This window comes from Rhincodon typus, chromosome 19 (genome assembly GCF_021869965.1).
Source record: "Rhincodon typus isolate 14 chromosome 19, sRhiTyp1.1, whole genome shotgun sequence".
Taxonomy (NCBI): Eukaryota; Metazoa; Chordata; class Chondrichthyes; order Orectolobiformes; family Rhincodontidae; genus Rhincodon; species Rhincodon typus.
The window spans coordinates 45,176,701-45,186,079 of NC_063350.1; positions in this window are offsets into that span (position 1 = coordinate 45,176,701).

Sequence of the window (9,379 nt, forward strand, 5' to 3'; positions counted from 1 at the left end):
GAGCAGGAAAGCTGACGTTTCGGGCCTAGACCCTTCTTCAGAAGAAGAGTCTAGGCCCGAAACGTCAGCTTTCCTGCTCCTCTGATGCTGAATGGCCTGCTGTGTTCATCCAGCTCTACACCTTGTTGTGACAGTTTATATCACTCAGCCAATATCACTCTGCCTAATGCATTGTGAGCAAATTTGTGGCAAACATCTTCCAACAGAATGCATTTGGCCAAGTGACATTAGGGAGCATGTTGTTGGGGTGCGGTGTGTGGTTGGGGAGTTGGAGGAAGTGTGAAGAAATTTAAATTGATGTTACTTGCATTGAACTGACAATTTTCTTCATTTCTTTAAATTCTTATTAAAAGTGTACACATTAAAAGAATGCTGACTTGAAATCATAAGCATATTTATATCACAAATGACTCACACGTGACAAGCTGCTAGTCTTCTGTCCTTCAAATAGTAAACACCACAGCTACAGCACTCCAACAGCACTGAGAAGCTTATCTCATTATTTCCAGAAATGTAGTGATTTTCTTCAGCCTCATTGTTCCCCAAGCAGTGATTTTTATCATCACATTAGCAAGCTCATTATCAGCATGTTAATACAGTTAAACTCCTTTGAGTCGGATCCTCAGCAGCTAAAACACTTCCATTTTTGTTTTGTAAATTCCAATCTGATCAATTGTGAAAACACTTATGGTTGAAGCAATTTCTGCGTGATTATGCAGAGCAGCAACAGTAATGGAAAAAAAGAGACTTGAATTTATGGTTTTCAAAACCACTGTACAGTCAGTGAAGTACTTTAGAGTTGTGTCCACTATGTTAGAGCAGGAAGAGCATTTTCCAATTTGCGCACAGCAAAATCTCGTAAGCAGCACTGTGATAATAACCAGATAACCTGTTTTAGAGATGTAGGCTGAAGAATAAGTGTTGACCAATACAACAGGGGGAAATTCCTGCTCTTTTTCAAGTAATTGTCCAGGATCATTCTCGTCCATCTGAAAAAAACATACAAGGCTTTAGTTTAAGGTCTCCTTTGAAACTTATAGTGCCATAGAGTTTTACAGGACTGAAAGAGGCCCCTTCAGCTGGCCATCATCAAGCATGTACCTAATCTATTTTCAGGAATTAGATACAGTTCTTAAGGTTAAAGGGATCAAAGGGAGAGCGTGTGAACAGGATACTGAGCTGGATGATCAGGCATCATCATATTGAATGGTGGAGCAGACTCAAAAGGCTATATGGTCTACTCTTGCTCCTATTTTCTACGTTTTTAAGACTCCATTACTTGTCCTGTAACTTTGTATGTTAAGGTGGCCTTCCAAATACTTCTTAAATGTAGTGAGGGCTCCCACCTCTACCATGCTTTCAGGCAGTAAGTTCCAGGTGCCTCCGGGTGAAAAACAATTTCCTCAATTCACCTCTAAACCTCCTGTTCCTTACCTTAAACCTGCATCCCCTGGTCATTGGCCCCTCTATCTATTCTTTCTATTTCCCTTATAACATTTTACAACTCAGTCAGGTCTATGGCCTTCTTTGCTCTAAGAAGAACAACCACAATCTATCATCCCTTTTCTTAGCAGAATCCCTCCAGTCCAGGCATCAATCTCATGAATGTCCTTTGAATCCTCTCCAGTGCAATCACATCTCTCCTGTCGTATGGTAACCAGAACTACAGCTGTGGCCCAACTAACATTATGTTGGAGCAAATGGGATCAGAGGTTATAGGGAGAAAACAGGATGAAGCTATTGAGTTGAACGATCAGCCATGATCACAAAGAATGGCGGAGCAGGCTTGAAGGGCCGAACGGTCTCCTCCTGGTCCTATCTTCTATGTTTCTATAAACTCCATCATAAACTCCATGCTCTTGTACAAATGAAGGCAAGTATCCCTTCAACAATTTATAGACATGCACACTAAGGTCGCTTTTATGCTTTATATCTCCTAGGGTCCTACTAATCATCTTGCAGTCCCTTGCCTTGTTAATCCTCCAAAGGTGCTTCACTTTTCAGGAGTAAATTATAATTGCCATTGTGTCATCTGTGAACTTACTGGTCAAATCTCCTACATTCATGTCCAGATCAGTAATGTGCACTACAAACAGCAAGGGGCCCAGCAGAGAATCCTGCAGTACACCACTAGACACAGATATCCAGAAAGATAAACAGACATTGACCTTGACCATCACCTTCTGCTTCCTGCTATTAAGCCAAATTTGGGTCCAAATTGCCTAACTGCTCTGGATCCTATAGGCTTTTACCTTCTTGACTTGTCCTCCTTGTGAGACCCTGTCAAAAGCCTTACAGAAATCCACACAGACTAGACCATAGTAAACTTTGGCGATGTCAAAGACAAAGGGAAATGCGGTAAATTTAAATTATGATTGCTTCTCCCCTCTTAAGCCCAAGACAGCAAAGTATTGTTTGATTTAATCCTTTCCATTTTTACTCCTGTCCCTTAGAGGAGCATAAAGAGTGTTCCCCAAAGTCAGATTTTCAGATTCCAATTTTTAAAATAAACCTACAGCAAATTCCTTTAAGACAAAATCAAAGACATGGAGAATTCCTTCATTAATTCATGCACATACGCACACATGATAGAAGAAAGAGAAAAGGAAGTTACAGCTTATGAATTTCTTCCAAAAATCAAGATGTTAGTATTAGTTGATGTGAGTCCAGTGAGTCAGTGTCCAGTTGGGAATCTCTCAGTTGTCAGAGCTTGTGGCAATTATTTTCTGGAATCTGGATGAGATGGAATGCAACAATATTTCTTGTACTCAGAGAATTAGTTCAATTTGCCAGGCAAGTCTAAAATTCTTTCTGGATATGAGAATTTTGAGAGTGAGATAAAGAACAGGTCTTCGAGTTGCTAAGCCCTGGAGCAGCTCTTCTCGTAACTTTAAGTCAGCAACTGAAGTTATAAGTCAAAACTTCATGCTTAAATAATTCAACAAGCACAGGTTCCAGTCATACAATGGTTGCTTCTGCTCAGCAATTTAGAGGAACAGGTACTTTGATCACCTTCATCAAAACGGCTGTTATGAGGTGAAGAGATGCAGATGATTCATAGGAGTGGCTCAGTGAAATGTCACTCCCAACTTGGTATGGGACAGTAGCAATGTGCAATTCTATGTGCATGGTCTTCATGGGAGTCGGGGCATATCTCTGCAGCTTAGTCACCCTCCAGGAGTTAAAGGAGGGATTAATTGACCAAAAAGTTCTGGAGGATTCCAATTATGTGATTGCAGCAGTCACCTTAACAGTTCAGAAATGTTGACAATTTGTTTTAAAGAAAGGAGTTAAAGAGGAGACTATGAAGAGAATGTAGTTTTACAAAATAAAGTTATAATTTCTCTTCATGTCCATGAGGTATTACAGACAGATAAGGTAACTGTTTGGATTTGGTTCAGGGACAAATTTAATGGAAGTAAGATACCCTTTGGGATTGTGAAAAATAAGCATGTTTGGGTGTGATAAAATGGATGTTTTATTTTTATTTGTTCATGAGATGCGGTTACAATTTCCTGCCTCAATTTCAGCTCCGGGCCTTCAACATGTGGAACCACTTGCAGTCCCAGCAGTAATCATTGCAGCTGGTGGCAGTGCTGAGACTAAAGAACTGCTAGCTACTATGATTGGTTAGCAGCTGTCTGAGGCAGCACTTCTGCTTGAGTAAAGGGGAATTATCTCATCTTCAGCTAGTCAGATAGCTGAGAAACAGTTGGTGTCAGCAGAGATGCATTCCTTACTGGCTCTTCAGGGGTTGGAAATCCCGTTACTCATTAAATTCTTCTTACTGTCTGCCTAGCGAGTTTCCAATCCCCTGTGAACCACAAATTTTTCTCCTCCTATCAAGATTTTCAATGTTGAACCAAGGAAGCTTGGAAGATGCTCTTTGCTCTGTTGTGACAAATTAAGTCACCTCAGCTCAGAGATCCTTCCCTAGCCATTCTAATAATCTGCATAGTCAGAATGTATTTTTATATTTCAAAACGTAAGTTAGTGAAAGATGGAGCCGGAACCATCTTTTGATTATATTTATTAACATAATTACACACTAAAGGCACATATCTCCTAACTCAACAGCCTGTAGTTTTGGTGTTTATTTATATCTCCTTTAAGAACTCATAACTGATTAAGTGCTCCCGTTGAAAGGGGGACTATCACCCTAAACTCCTGTAACAAAAACAAATCAAACTTCAAAAAAGAACGTTAAAAAATCAACTGAACTGGCATTCCTGGGATTCACACTGCAGTATAGTTGTCTATTTCCTCACCACATATCCCTCCCCAACTCTACCATCTATTGACCTTCCAAGTTGCTGTCTGTCTGTAGGGGGAAGCTGAAGTGAATGCCTGGCTAAAGCCTGTCACTTGTGTATAATCAAAGATAATTAATATATAATTAACATGTACCTTCCCTGTAAGAGGTGCAGACTGCCTTAATACCAGGCAAGGCAGCTTTAAATGGTGCTAGTCTTGCACAAATTTGTGCTCCTCCTTTTGTGTGTAGCCATTCTGAAATGTCCTTCGAATGGAATTGTACTATACTTTCATTTAATTAGCAGGCAGCCTAAATTTTGCATGCTGTCTGCATTGCAATGAAGAGACGTGGGTTAATTGTGGCTCACAATGTGCTCATCCAATTACCAGCCTTTTCAAATCTTTCTCCCTTTATCTTTGACTTCAAAAAACAGTTTTTTTTTGCAAAAAGGTTTGAAATTTCTGTTGGTGTAATTTGATTGTGTTCACTATGAATTTCATTGCCTGATTGATATTTAAAGTCAGTGGTGGAAGTTGCTTTTGATTAGTAATTTAATGCAATGTTGTTGAAAATGGAGCTTCACAATGACACAAAGGATTTGATCATAAAACCTTTATTAGGACCAATATCCATATGACAGTATTTGACTGTTTGCAGCAATAGAACTGCAAATAGTCTATTTGCTCAGGTTAACAGGGGAAATAGCAACAAGGAAACATGAACTGAGAGAGATTATACCCACCATAAAAGACCAAGAAGTTGATCGTCTTTTTTTCTGGGGCAACCTGGCAGACTCCTCTATGATTACAGAAGGCCATAAAGCATATGCAACTTTTTTTTCATTTGTGCGGGAATCCAAGACCAGGGACAACTAAAATAAGCCAGCCATTAATAACTCCAATGAAATTTCAGAACCTTCTTTGGAGAATTTGCAGAATAGCTTGTTATTACAAGCATTATGAAGTTATTCATACGGAAGCATTTCATGAAAAGTTAGACATATACACGATGTGGAGAAGAATGACAGCCTTTTCAATAGGATTATTTGAAGAATCGTGAAAAGAGGTTCATATGAAGCATAAACACCAACAAGAGCCATTTGGGCTAAATAGCCTGTTTATGTATACTTTGAATAATTCTGACAAGTGTAGATATCTTGAGAAAAGTTGTATTTAGTCATGTAATGATCATATTTGGACTGTTCCACCAATGAACGAATGCAGACTGTATATTTTCATTTGTCCTGATTTAAGTTACTGGTAGCTGCTGACCTGAATAGTCTTGATCATAAAAAGCAATAGAAGTGTCACAATTATCCTTTGTTCCTCTAGATGATTAAATTGGGGGAAGCAACAACAGGATTCCTAGTGAATCAATGGGCTGGCAGATAAGGTTATTCTTGGACTTAGCTATGGTGAACAAATACATTGTCAACTTTTAGTTGTTAGTAGACTGTTGCATTGAAAGCAAACACATGCCATCACAACAAATAATGTTTATGTAGTGCTTTTAATTAAATAAAATGCCCAAAGGTGGTGTGAGTTTGCTTCCAATGGGGTGTTTTAAGTGGTGTGGAAAAGTTTATACAATCACCAGTAGCCAAATAACTGCATGGATATTTGATATTGAATAATCAAACAGGCATTTATTATAAATAACTATTATATTCAAATATTCCAGTTACAAAAGAGCAACATGTTTTGAGTTAACTGTCATGCTTCTTGTAATTTAAAGTAAAATGGAGTATGAGATCTTAACAACGTCGGATCACATACTATTAAGTAGTAATGGCATCAAATGAATGTCTTCTAAAGTTTGTCGAGGACGAACTGAAGGGCTAAAATTGTTGATGATATTCGACAGCTGCATGACCTTGAATGAGTCCTGTGAACATTCCTGTTCATGACAAAGATGGCACAATCAACGTATTTTTCTGTAGTCATTTTCATGTACTTGCTGTTTGTTACCCCATATAAGAGAAAGAGTTTTATCCCGGATCATTGGACTTCACCTCGAATTGGAATCGTAAATGGTGCCAGGAACAACCTAAGCCTCTAGACCAGCCATTGATCGAAGGATTCCCAACAGGCAGAGGGCATGAGGCTTATTTTTTAAATTCTTTTTACAGACTTTATCAATGTTTTTTTTTTGTCTTTTATTATTACTCAATAAATGTTCATATTTAAGCAAGTTGCCATTGTCGAGTCTTCTCTGAAATACATTTAAACAAATTCAAAAAGAACCACTTGGATATACTTTGTGATCCAAGACATTTTTGGGATGAGGATGGGATTCAGGAAAATGTTTTAAGAGAAGGGAAAAGCAACCTGATGCTACAGAGACCTTCCGTATTGCAGGGTGGGATGCAGCAGACTCTGGATTCAGTTATGTAGCTGATATGATAGCATAATTAGGATCCCTAAAAGGATGGGGGATGGTTATAACCGAAAAAAGAGAGAACTGGAGGCCAGGTTTCCATGCTGTACAACTGCACTGAACCTTGTAGAGGTGTTAAGTCTTTGCGGTCTGGTTTAAATGTACCTTCGTTTGTTGCTTGCTAAATGACTTTTTGTACAATTTGTGTGTGTTTTGTTCCCTAGAGCTTGAGATTTGGGGATACTTTGAAGTTAGTTTACATTTTAGGAATGTATAGTGATTTGGAAGTGTGATGTGTGCCTGTATCAATGTGGCACAAGTATGGTTAGTGTAATGACCTCTTAAGAAACCATCAGTGGTTGTGTAAAACAAAAATCTATGATGAAAGGGGTAGTAGGAACTGCAGATGCTGGAGAATCTGAGATAACAAGGTGTAGAGCTGGATGAACACAGCAGGCCAAGCAGGATCAGAGGAGCAGGAAAGCTGCCGTTTCAGGCCGAGACCCTAAAGATTAATTTCAAAAATTTGGTTTGTAAAGCTTCGTAAAAAAATTACCTTTTGGAATTGGCTTGCTGTTGTGTTTGGACTGAGAAGAGAATCACAGGTAAATTTTAATCCCAGAAATTACCATGTTTGGAATTCCATTTTTAGCCAGAGTGAACTTCTAAATACTGCTTTAACATGAGTGAATCTTTAATTCTGGAGATAACATTGACTAATTGTAAATGTGCTTTGGTGTAAAACTCCTCACAAAAGGAGTAGAGACAGCTGGTGTAATTACATGCAGGAGTTTACACACAACACCCTTTTTGAATCCGTAGTATATTAATACTGATTAATACTGATTAATCCATTCTGCTTGATGTGGATTGGAGGCAGTTTGGTTGTTTTTATCAGAAATTGGAGACACTAAATGCGGAACCCATTTGCAGACTTCCAACGTTGCAACACAGTGACAGATGAGGCACCCTCAACTCATCAAGCCATTCATCTATAACACAATTCAGTGTTGGAAAAATACCATGGAAACATTAATTGTATTGAACGTCAGGAACCTCAAAACCATTGAGCCTGGTTACACTTAAGCATATCATGTCAAGAACTATATTAAGTCTCACATGTTGTGGCAGTTTAAAATATTTAAATGGAATAGTTATCTGAAAATTTAAAGGGATTCCATACATACAGTTTCAACGGTTTCAACACATGAAAATAGTTAGAATATTGAATTTGGACAGATTTTCACAGAGATATATCAAATATCTAGAATGAGTTATCAAGTAACTTTAAAAAAATGTAGGTCATCTTAGAGAAAGAACAAAGAAAGTATGTTGTGCCTGAATCAAACAGAAATACTATAAGATTATGTTCCATGGGCTACAAATCTCTACAGATCTCTGGGAATTAGATATGATGGCAAAATTGGATGAGACAAAGAAATTAAGGGTGGAGAATGATGGCAGAAGACAAAGAAATGCGTTGAAATGGTAATTGAGGTTAAAATGCATCATAGTGAAAAGGAGGTTTAGATGACAGCACCAAACTGATAGCCTTCTCCTTGTGATGTTTCTGTCCTTGTCCTTCTTTTTTAAGAAAGACTGAATTGGTGATCAAGCCACTTCCCAAGGCATCGGGACCATACGTGAAGAGATAGGTAAAACCTCATAGATCATTTAGTAAGATCATGCGGGAGTCAAGAATGCATGACATGGGCATGGGACACTGATGTAAATGTGCAAAAGTGAATGTTACCTCGGAGGTAACAAACATGAGACGGTAAAAAACATGCACTGAAGAACAGGTCTCAGACATATACACCTACTTGATAAAAGGATTAGTGTGCCTTGGAAGAGCACAAAAATATAGTTTAAACGATAAGATGCTGACACAAAAGCCATAGAGAAACTGACTTTAAAACAATGAAAGTAGTATTAGTGAAAGGGATGTAAAAAAAACTACAATCAAAATAAAAAGTGTGTTCGACTGTTATGTCAAAATGTTACAGAAAGGAAAGAATATAGACTCTGGGAGGAGTAATAGTGGACTGAGTGAAAGGGTCCATCGGGTGACATACAGATACCCCATCTTGAGCAGTTGTATGATGCTCCACATGTTTAAACCAGCAGGTGAAATTGTAATGTGTTAGGACAGTTAGTATATGTGAAAGTAGGCTGAGCTAAGACTCAGGTGGTGTAGGAGTCTGTGGTAAGGGAATGCTGGGAAAAATAAAAGGTGGGAACCATAAGTTGAAGGTAAAGCCTGATGAACATTAGAGCTGTACTGTTTGATACCGTGTATATTGTAGCTCAAAATGGGTACCTGCATATGGAGATAGTTACCACTCAGTGATACAATCATTCATAAAATTGACAAGGAAGGAAACATATTGAAGAAGTATCCTCGAGATGGATACAGATGAAGAGAGCTGGAGAAATTTCGGGTCCATGTATGATGTAATTTACTGTTATTGGGTGAAGTGATCTGTGGATAGGGGACTGGAGGATAAAAAAGATACAAGTTAAGAAACCTGAATCTGGACTATACTGGATTTTAGAGCAAATTATGTAATTAGATTGACTGAAAAAATGCAGGCCATATTCTGGTCGCCTATGTCATGTAGCATTATCGGAAATGAAAATAACAGTAACTGTTAAAGGGATAAGACAAGTCTTAGGACTTTTTAAGTATTCCAAGAACTTTGTAGAAAATACAGTGAACTAGCTGGACCCCTGCAAGAACTTACAAAA